Below are 9,061 nucleotides of genomic sequence, written 5' to 3'. Positions count from 1 at the left end.
GGGGGGGGGTATAGGGAACTTTCGGGATAGCATTTGTAATGTAAATAAAGAAAATAATAAAAAAATAAAAATAAAAAAAATAATTCCAGAAATAAAAGATTTAAAAGCTTAAAAGAAAGAAAGAAAGAAAGAAAGAAAGAAAGAAAGAAAGAAAGAAAGAAAGAAAGAAAGAAAGAAAGAAAGTTGCCTTTTATATACAAACATGCCAAGAAGAAAATTAGGGAAACAGTAGTCTTAAAGTTTTTTAACCCCTTCTCTTTCAAAACCAATGTTCAGCAAAGGATACCTTAATTCAAGTAAAGTGGCAACCTACAGAATAGAAAAATGGTTACCAGTTGCACATCGAACAGAGCGTTTGGATCTAGAATATATGAAGAATGGGAAAAAAATCCTAGAAATTAAGAAATTCAATAATTAAAAATTGGGAAATTAAGAGAAGGAAATAAACAGTTCTCAAAGAATAAATGCAAAAGGCTGGTAAACATTTTTAAGACTGTTACATTCTTTGCTATCAGGAATGTGCAAATTAACACTGCTTTGAGATTTCATCTTACAAGTCAGAATGATTACCAACAAAAAACAAAGCTAAGCCCTCAGACAAATGACTACAAATGAGGATGAGATGGGAAAGGGGAGTGCCTGCTCACTGTTGCTGGGTGTGCAAACTGGCACAGGAAGTATGAAATTCACTTTTACATCCCTCAAAAAGCTAGGAATGGATCTTCTCTATAATCTAATCATCTAACTGTGGCATTCTGGGGCATATTCAGCAATATTCCCTAAATGTGAAAAGTCAAAATGTTATGGATTTAAAGTCAAGTTATCTTTGGCTACTTGGTTCTTTTTAACATCCCATTTATTTATTACCTTTTTCTGTATATAAAAATTTCTTGTAAAATGAAACTAATTAATCTTCAATGAAATCTGTTGCTGCACTATTAAAACCCATCTTTGGGGGCTGGAGAGATGACTCAGGGGTTAGGAGAACTGACTGCTCTTCCAGGGTCCTGAGTTCAATTCCCAACAACCACATGGTGGCTTACAGCCATCTGTAATGGGATTCGAAACCCTCTTCTGTTGTGTCTGAAGACAACAACGTACTCACATAAAATAAATAAATATATTTTTTTAATCTTTACTCTCCCCCACCCCTGCAATGTCCTCTAAAAGCAGATCTTCAAATCTTATTGGCATTTCTTTATCAATGCCTCTTCTGTCACCAACTCTTTTATTTACTCTCCATCTCTTTTGCTTAATCACTTCCAACTAAATTGATTTTAAAACTCTCATAGATGTCATAGCCTATGCTTATGGGTATTCCTTTAATAAATGCTTTGAATTATACCTATAGGTAGGCACCCCTTTAATCTAGATGTCAATCCACTTCTTCTAGAATACTGTCCAGCCACACTGTTTGTACTCATATGGGCAATAGCTTCTTGATGCACAAGCTTCTGCTCCAGAGACCAGTAGGTACTAGACACTGCTCATTGTAGATCCTGAGGCCCAACCCTAATCTGTGGCTAATTCTAGCTGAGAAGAAGCTAGATTCAGCCCACAACCATTGTCCCTTGAGTCTCTCTCCTCTATCTTCTTTTCCTGTGAAATCATTCCTCTATTTGTTTTTGAAAGTCTGGGAAAGTAACACTAGACTCCAGAAGAGACTGCTACTCAGACCACAAAATACTGCCTGTGGGCTACCAAAGTTCCATATATATGATGTCTCATTTAAGAGATCAGAATACGGGCTGGTGAGATGGCTCAGTGGGTAAGAGCACCAGACTGCTCTTCCGAAGGTCCGGAGTTCAAATCCCAGCAACCACATGGTGGCTCACAACCATCCGTAACAAGATCTGACGCCCTCTTCTGGAGTGTCTGAAGACAGCTACAGTGTACTTACATATAATAAATAAATAAATCTTAAAAAAAAATAGTTTAAGAGATTAGAATACATCAGAGGGGGTATTGGTATACACATATTCTGCTCCCTAAAACCTTTCTGCCTCTTTCTGAGGGCCTGGCTGCAGACTCCTGCTCTGAAATCTCCTCCATAGAGAGCTGTAAGAGAGTCTAGGTTTGCTGACAGATTTGGTAGTTAAGAGCACTGACAGCTCTTTTGGAGGACCCAGGGAACCCAATGCCTTCTTTGACCTCTGCAGACACCAGGCAGCATGTGGAGCACAGGCATATGTACATGTAAGACCCAGGCATACATACATGTGGTGCACAGGAGTACACACATATGGTGCATAGGCATACATACATGTGGTACACAGGCATACACATATGTGGTGCATAGGCATACACACAGGCAAAACATCCATACACAAATACATACATTTAAATTTAAAAAGAAGAGACGATGACTCTGTCATGTGGGCCTAATTCCTATCTTCTGAGGCTTTTTCATAGACCACATCTCAATGTTTTTTGAGGCTTTTCAGGACCACTTGATTCTTTTGCGCCACAAAGCTATGGTGCCTTACCGTACTAAAAACATCAGCATCTGGGATAACATACTTTGTTCCTGTCAAACAATCAGTAACAATACAAACTGCTGTTGAGGTCTGATCTTTTAATATGCATTATAATGATAAGTACTGGCCACTAAGGCCAGGTTGCTTTCAAGAACAAGAGAATCTGAATACAATGTGACCTTGCTCCTTGGTTTATAACTATAGGTTAAATAAAAATGTAGACAGCTAATAGCTGGGTAGAAGAGAAATAGGTGGGGTTTGGAATTCCCAAGCTTGGGGTCTGAGAGGACCAAGGCAGAGAGAGAGGAAGGTGGACAAAGGAGAAGACACCATGGGGTAAGAATCTTAAAAACATGGTTGGGAGGGCTGGCAAATTGGAGTTAAGATCAACCCAGAGTGAATATCATTAAATAATAACTCTGGGTCATTGATAGGAAAGTAGATTCTAATAGCATAGAGTGTAGTTATCTGCCAAGATTTAGTGCTGATAAAGGATCATTATAAATTAAAGGTTGCGTGTCTCTTTTATCTGGGGATTAAATAACCAATGGGAGGGTAGAAGCCCCTAACTGGGATTAAGTATTTTCAGCAACGAACTGCAGGTAATAACTTAACAATGTGGCAATGCTTCATACAAAAAAATGGGCCTGACTCACTCAGACGAATTTTGGCCTTTCATTTTCTAATCTAATAGTTCCAAAGAAGGGCTCTCCTCTATTGAAGAACACAGCAAATACGGTAATGAAAAGTATTGGGAAATTTTTGTCTTAATTGATCTTTTATAGGAGCCCCACAAGGGGATTTGTTTTTGGCCCTGTGACTCAGAACAGCAAAGAAACCTACACATTGGATCTTATCAGTGGATCTCTATCTATGGGTTGTTTTCAACATTTATTTTGGAGGAGGCTATTGTTTTTAATACCTCAATGCTTCCAGTAAATTATTTAGGTCTTGTTAAGACATACGTTGTTCTAAGTTAGGAACAAATGGGTCACAAAGGGGAAATAGGGAGCATGGTACAATTGAGGCTGTGCGTTCATCTGAGATTGTAGGAGTTAGTTAATTACTTTCAAAATCCAAAGTATAGTAAGATTTAATTCTATTAATCTTAGAGGTGGGTTAGTTTTGAACAGGTTGAATATATTGTGTGTAAGCAGAATAAATAAGAAGTTATAAATGATTGCAGAGCTCATTATTTACCTGGTTACAGGTTGGGTGAAAGTTTGATATGTAAAGGCAATCTTCAAATAGTATTTCTCAGAAAACCCATTCCTATGGGAGGATACAAGCTTGGAAGCTCTGAGAGGGCACAAGGGGCTGGCTCTCCTGGTTATTGTCCAGCCTGCATCTACTTGTTGGCATAAGTATTCTTTTCTTCCTTAATTTTTTAGTTTGCTATCTTCCAGATTACAGGTCATTAAATTTTAGATGGCATGATTTTAGGAATATCATCTATTACCATCAGCATCAGTACCGGCCTTACACTGCTGAAACCACACCATAGTGCTGTATGTAATAACCATCCCTTCCTCTTCAAATGCAACTCAAACCTTCCATGCCTTAAGGTCCTACACCTGTATGACAGACGAACAGTGCCAGTCAGGCCCCAGCATCTCTTCTCAGCTCTAAAGCAGACTCAGTAGAAAGTCACTGATCTTGTGTCAATGACTTGTCCTTCCTGATCTGTCAGGAGAAAATTGTAGAGACAAAATGGCTCAAAATGTAAGTACCCTCCCACCCCCATCCCTTCCCTGCTTCAACAGAAGAACCTAATTTACCTTAAGCCTGATCCTGTAAATCACGTTACCTTGTGCATTATGGGATCCCTGAATGACCCCTGTAAATGTATTAATTAGCAGAATAATGAGATGGATATTTCCTGTTTATCCAGATATGACATCATACAAATGGTCCATGACCTAAGATTGAACAGCTTCCCCTCTGATATAAAATGTCACCCTTCCATCTCAGGAGGGAGAGCCTCTCTGAGAATTTTTTCTGTGTTTGTTTTGCCTGCAATATACATTCTTTATTAAAACTCTTATTAGTTCTAATCTGGTAAATAGTTTTATACCTTTGTTGCCATCTTGCTTGTTCTCAGGCAATGTCTTTATTCTTATATAGTTCAGGAACTCTTGCCTAGAGAATGGTGCTGCCCGCAGTGGGCATATTAATCAATTAAGACATCCCCTAACAGACATACCCACAGGCCAATCTAATGCAGACAATCTCTCACTGAGAGTCTCTCCCCAGGTAACTGACAATTGTATCAAGTTGGAAATTAAAGTTCACCATCTATCAGGTTTTTTTTTTGCATTCCAGGGGATCAAATCCGGAGCCTACTTTGTAGAAACAAATCCTATACTCACTGATATTCATTCCCAGACCAGTTTGCCCTATTTATAAATGTTTATAAAAATGTCCTAAGGTCAAGTAAAGTGCTCAAGTACAATGAAGTGACTAACCTGTCAGTACAGGTTATTCAAAAGCCAGTTACAATGGCTTGTGCCTACTGGTGATACCTTGGCAGAACCCAGGGGCTCTTGGAAATGATCTGAGTGTCCTCAGGAACACCAGCAGATAAGAGGTGATGGGGTTAGGTCCTGCTAGGTCACAGACCCAGTGAATGTCAGCACCCCCAAGTATCCTGACCTGGGGTGACTGAACCGCAAGACCCCACTCCCTAAGCATGAGCCATGGGGTTTCGAGCCTCTTGAGGCTGACCTTCCTCCCACATGCCTCAGATAAGGTTCTGCTCTAGTCCTGAGGAAGACATGCTAGGAGTTTTGGCTTTGCGTGCTGTTCGGCACGCTGTCATGGAAACAGAATGAATGGATACTGCTACATCCCTCTAGGGGTGGGAGGAAATAAAGAACTTGGGCTGAGAACTAGCAGATTGGTTATCTATGACAGGTGTCAACTTTCTTCAAAACCCAGCCTTCTCACCCCTCTTATATTGCCTAGGTGTGTGGGTAGTTTAACTAAGGGCCATCTTCTCTCAAATGCATAATTTCAGCCCCCTTAACCTGCATTCTAGTCCCTGTCCCTGTCCTTACAGCCCTGTCCTGTTTGGTCACATTTTTTTCTGAGTCTCTAACCTCCAACCTTTTTACCTGTCCCCAGTCCTGCAGTGCCTCAGGCTCAAGCCCAGGCCCATTGAGCCAAAGCTCTGTTCCTTCAAACTGAAGGAGGCTAGTGACCTGGAATTCCTGTGTCCAGGCTTCCTGGTCTTGGCCAACTGGTGTGTGAGAGCTATGAGGCCTGGTGGTAAGGAGTCCTAGGTTGGGAATGCCCTACCAGTGGAGGCCCTCCCTACCATGCTGGATGCTGTGCCTGCTCCCTGGAAGGTCTAGACAGTGGAAGTGGGTAGCAGCTGAGGGCCCAAACTGTTCCCAAAGTACTGCACCTCTGGGCAGATGCCAATAAGATGTAGGAAGCCTAGGGTTCCAGAGTGGCAGGCTGCTGTTGAGGGCACTTCGCCTTCACTGGTTTGACTGTGCCATCCCTCCATCTGGTTCAGCCCTTAACTATCTGCTAGTGAGGTCATGTTGGTGACTCAACTCATTCTGTCCTTACCAGTAACATCCTCTAGGTGTGTGAGGGAGAGGCACTGTCTTTTCTGACCCCACCTAGGTTGAATATTCTCAAGTGCCCTGCCTATCCCTCCAGCATGTGCCACTGGTGATGAATGAACTCTTTAGTTTGTGGGTCTGTAGTCTAGTCATGCCAGTCTCACTGTGTTCCCAACCCTGGTGCTTCAGGCCTGTTCATAGAGCCTCTTAGCATCTGACCTGGCTTCTCTGCCATTCATCCTCCCCACAACCCCCAGTAAAATCCAAATCACACTTCTACTTCCTTACTCTCCTCCAAGAAGACCAAACTACCTTCTATCCTTCTTTATTCCAAGGCTCTTTCGTTTAACTCCGACCACCCACTTCCGTTCAACAGGGATTCTTCATGGCCCCAAATCACTCAGGTCCTTATTTAGAACTGTCCCCTCTTCTTTGTCCTCAATAACTCATTCCTCAGTCTTTTAGTCTCCTCTGGCCTCTCTTAAGACAGCTGCTGGCTCTTTCCTCTCTATTCACGTTTGTGTACTGGCGTTCCTGGGAATTCTTCCTCTCCCTGGGAAACCCTCACCAGGGCCTATGACTTTAAACTGCATCTATTTGACATTAATTACATTGACACTTGGTTGCTAGACCTCTCTTGAACTTCCCATGAAACTTCAATCATTCCATGTCAAAATTGAAACTGATTTCAGACCTGGTGTCACAGCCTTGCTATCCCAGGAGAATGAAGGAGTTTGAGTCTATCCTGAGCTCCAGACAAAATTTAAAGCCTGCCTGGGTACTTACTAAGACACTGTCTCAAAATAAAAAGTAAAACCAGGGCTAGGGATGTAGCTCAGTGGTAGAGTGCTTGCCTAACATCCAGGAGAGCCCGGTTCAGTCTCCAGCACCACAGAGGGGAAAAAGTGAATCATTTTACTCAGATGTACTGTGATATGGCTGAGCGGGTAAATGCTTGTCAGTCAAACCTACTGACCTGAGTTTGTTCCTTAAAACCCATATGAAGATGAAACTAAATTAACTTCCACAAAATTAACTTTCAATTGCCACAGGTAGGCTACCATATACCCTCACCCATGTACACCACACACACACACACACACTGATAAAAATTAAGTAAATGGCTAAGCAATGTTTCTTTAAATTCCTCTAACTTCTGTTTTCCCCATCTTGCTTGTTGGCACAGTCTCTAGCCTGCTGGGCCAAGTCATCCATGTGGGTCATGTCTTTTTCCTTTCTCCTTACCCAACTAGCCACAGGGCATCCTCTTTTGTGTTTTATCCAGTTTAATTATTTGTTTAGATAAAGTGTCTCACTCTGTATCTTTGGTTGGCCTGGAGCTCTCTGTTTAGACCAGGCTGTTCTTGAACTTGCAGAGATCTTCCTGCCTCTTCTTTCCTAGTGCTGGGATGAAGGGAGTGAACCTAGTACTGCCTGTCCTCTTCTGTAAGCACCTGTCTGGTTCCTGTTAGTGATTTTTATCTGAAAAATTGGCAGCATAGGTTCCCCTGCCTGGTTCCCGCTCCTGCCAGGTTTCCACACTGCTGTGAAGTAAGCTTTCCTATGTTAATTCTGAGGATGTTGCTACATGCTCCAAAGTGTGTAAACCCACTGGCATGACATCATGAATATAAAACAGTCTAGTATCTAAGCTAAACTGCTTCCTATTTAATGATACGTTATGAGCTATAGGTTTCCTGTGGTACAGGCACACTTCCATGTTTCCCAGCCTGCACAGTTGGAATATTCCCTCCCGTGAGTCATTTACTCAGCTCATCCTCAGTCTTCAGTTCTCAGTCCTAGTGCTAAGGACTCTGACACCCATTTTAGTCCATATTCCCAAAGGTAAACCTGCTCTTCCTGCTTCTACTTGTTTTTGCCCCTGTATTCAGCACAGGTACTGCACATACAACAACATAGTGCATCTGCTAGCCCATCTGTACTGGGGGCAGAAACTGTATCTTATCTATTCTGTTTCTAAGTGGCTCCTGGATGGTTCTGTAAGTAGAGTAAGTCTGTAGAACAAATGAAACAATTATATCACATCTGGCAAGCCACTGGCACCCATTTTTCCAATACTACCCAGCTATATAATAAAGTTCGTAAAGCTGATGCTCACACATAAACTTTCTGAAGAACAAGATTGTAATTTTTCCAAAGGATTTTGCCCACCTATGAAGTTACATAATTAACTCATAGGCCGAGAAGAACCTCTCTCCTTGTGAAGGTCTTAGTTGGTTTGAGACAAGCTGATGGCCCTTGAAAATAGAAAGGGAACCCTGTGTGTTTGGAGGCAACGTCTGAGGAATGCTGTAGTGATAACTAGACAATAGAATCCCGTTAAACCCCAATTGCTTTCTCTGTGAGCTCAGCAAACAGATGCCTTCCTCATAAGAGCCTGGGGTGCTGTGCTTAAGTGTCTCCAGTACAACTCATGCTGAAGCCAATCCCTCATGTGAGGTATTAGGAGGTGAGTGGGGGCGGGGCATTGTGGAATGATGAGGTCGTAAGAGCTTTGCTATAACTCAGCTAATGCATTTATCGACTATATATTGATTGGCAATGGGCTCTCTCGAATGGGTCTATTATGGACCAATTGCCTTGTCAATTGTGTGTACGCCTTTCATGGTCAAGACCTGAACCTCAACAGGACTCTGCAGATAATCTCTACCAGCAAAATGATTGTCATTAAGATGCAATCCTTCAACCTTTGGAGCCTTAGCCTCTAAATCACAGCCTCTACTCTTTATAAAATATGTGGCCTGAAGTATTCAGTGATAGCCAAGGAAAATGAGTTAAGACAGACAGGAATTGAAAACAGAAGTTTTGCATTCATTTAAATACCAAGACACTTTATTATTATTATTATTATTTTCTTTATTTACATTTCAAATGCTATCCCAAAAGTTTCCTATACCCCTTCCCCCCACNTCTGCTCCCCTACCCCCCCACTCCCACTACTTGGCCCAGGCCTTGCCTTGTGCTGGGTCATATAAAGTTTGCAAGACCAAG

The sequence above is a fragment of the Mus pahari genome, chromosome 16, assembly GCF_900095145.1.
Source record: "Mus pahari chromosome 16, PAHARI_EIJ_v1.1, whole genome shotgun sequence".
Lineage (NCBI taxonomy): Eukaryota > Metazoa > Chordata > Mammalia > Rodentia > Muridae > Mus > Mus pahari.
The sequence above is the reverse complement of the archived record's forward strand: the minus strand, read 5'-3'. Positions refer to the sequence as shown.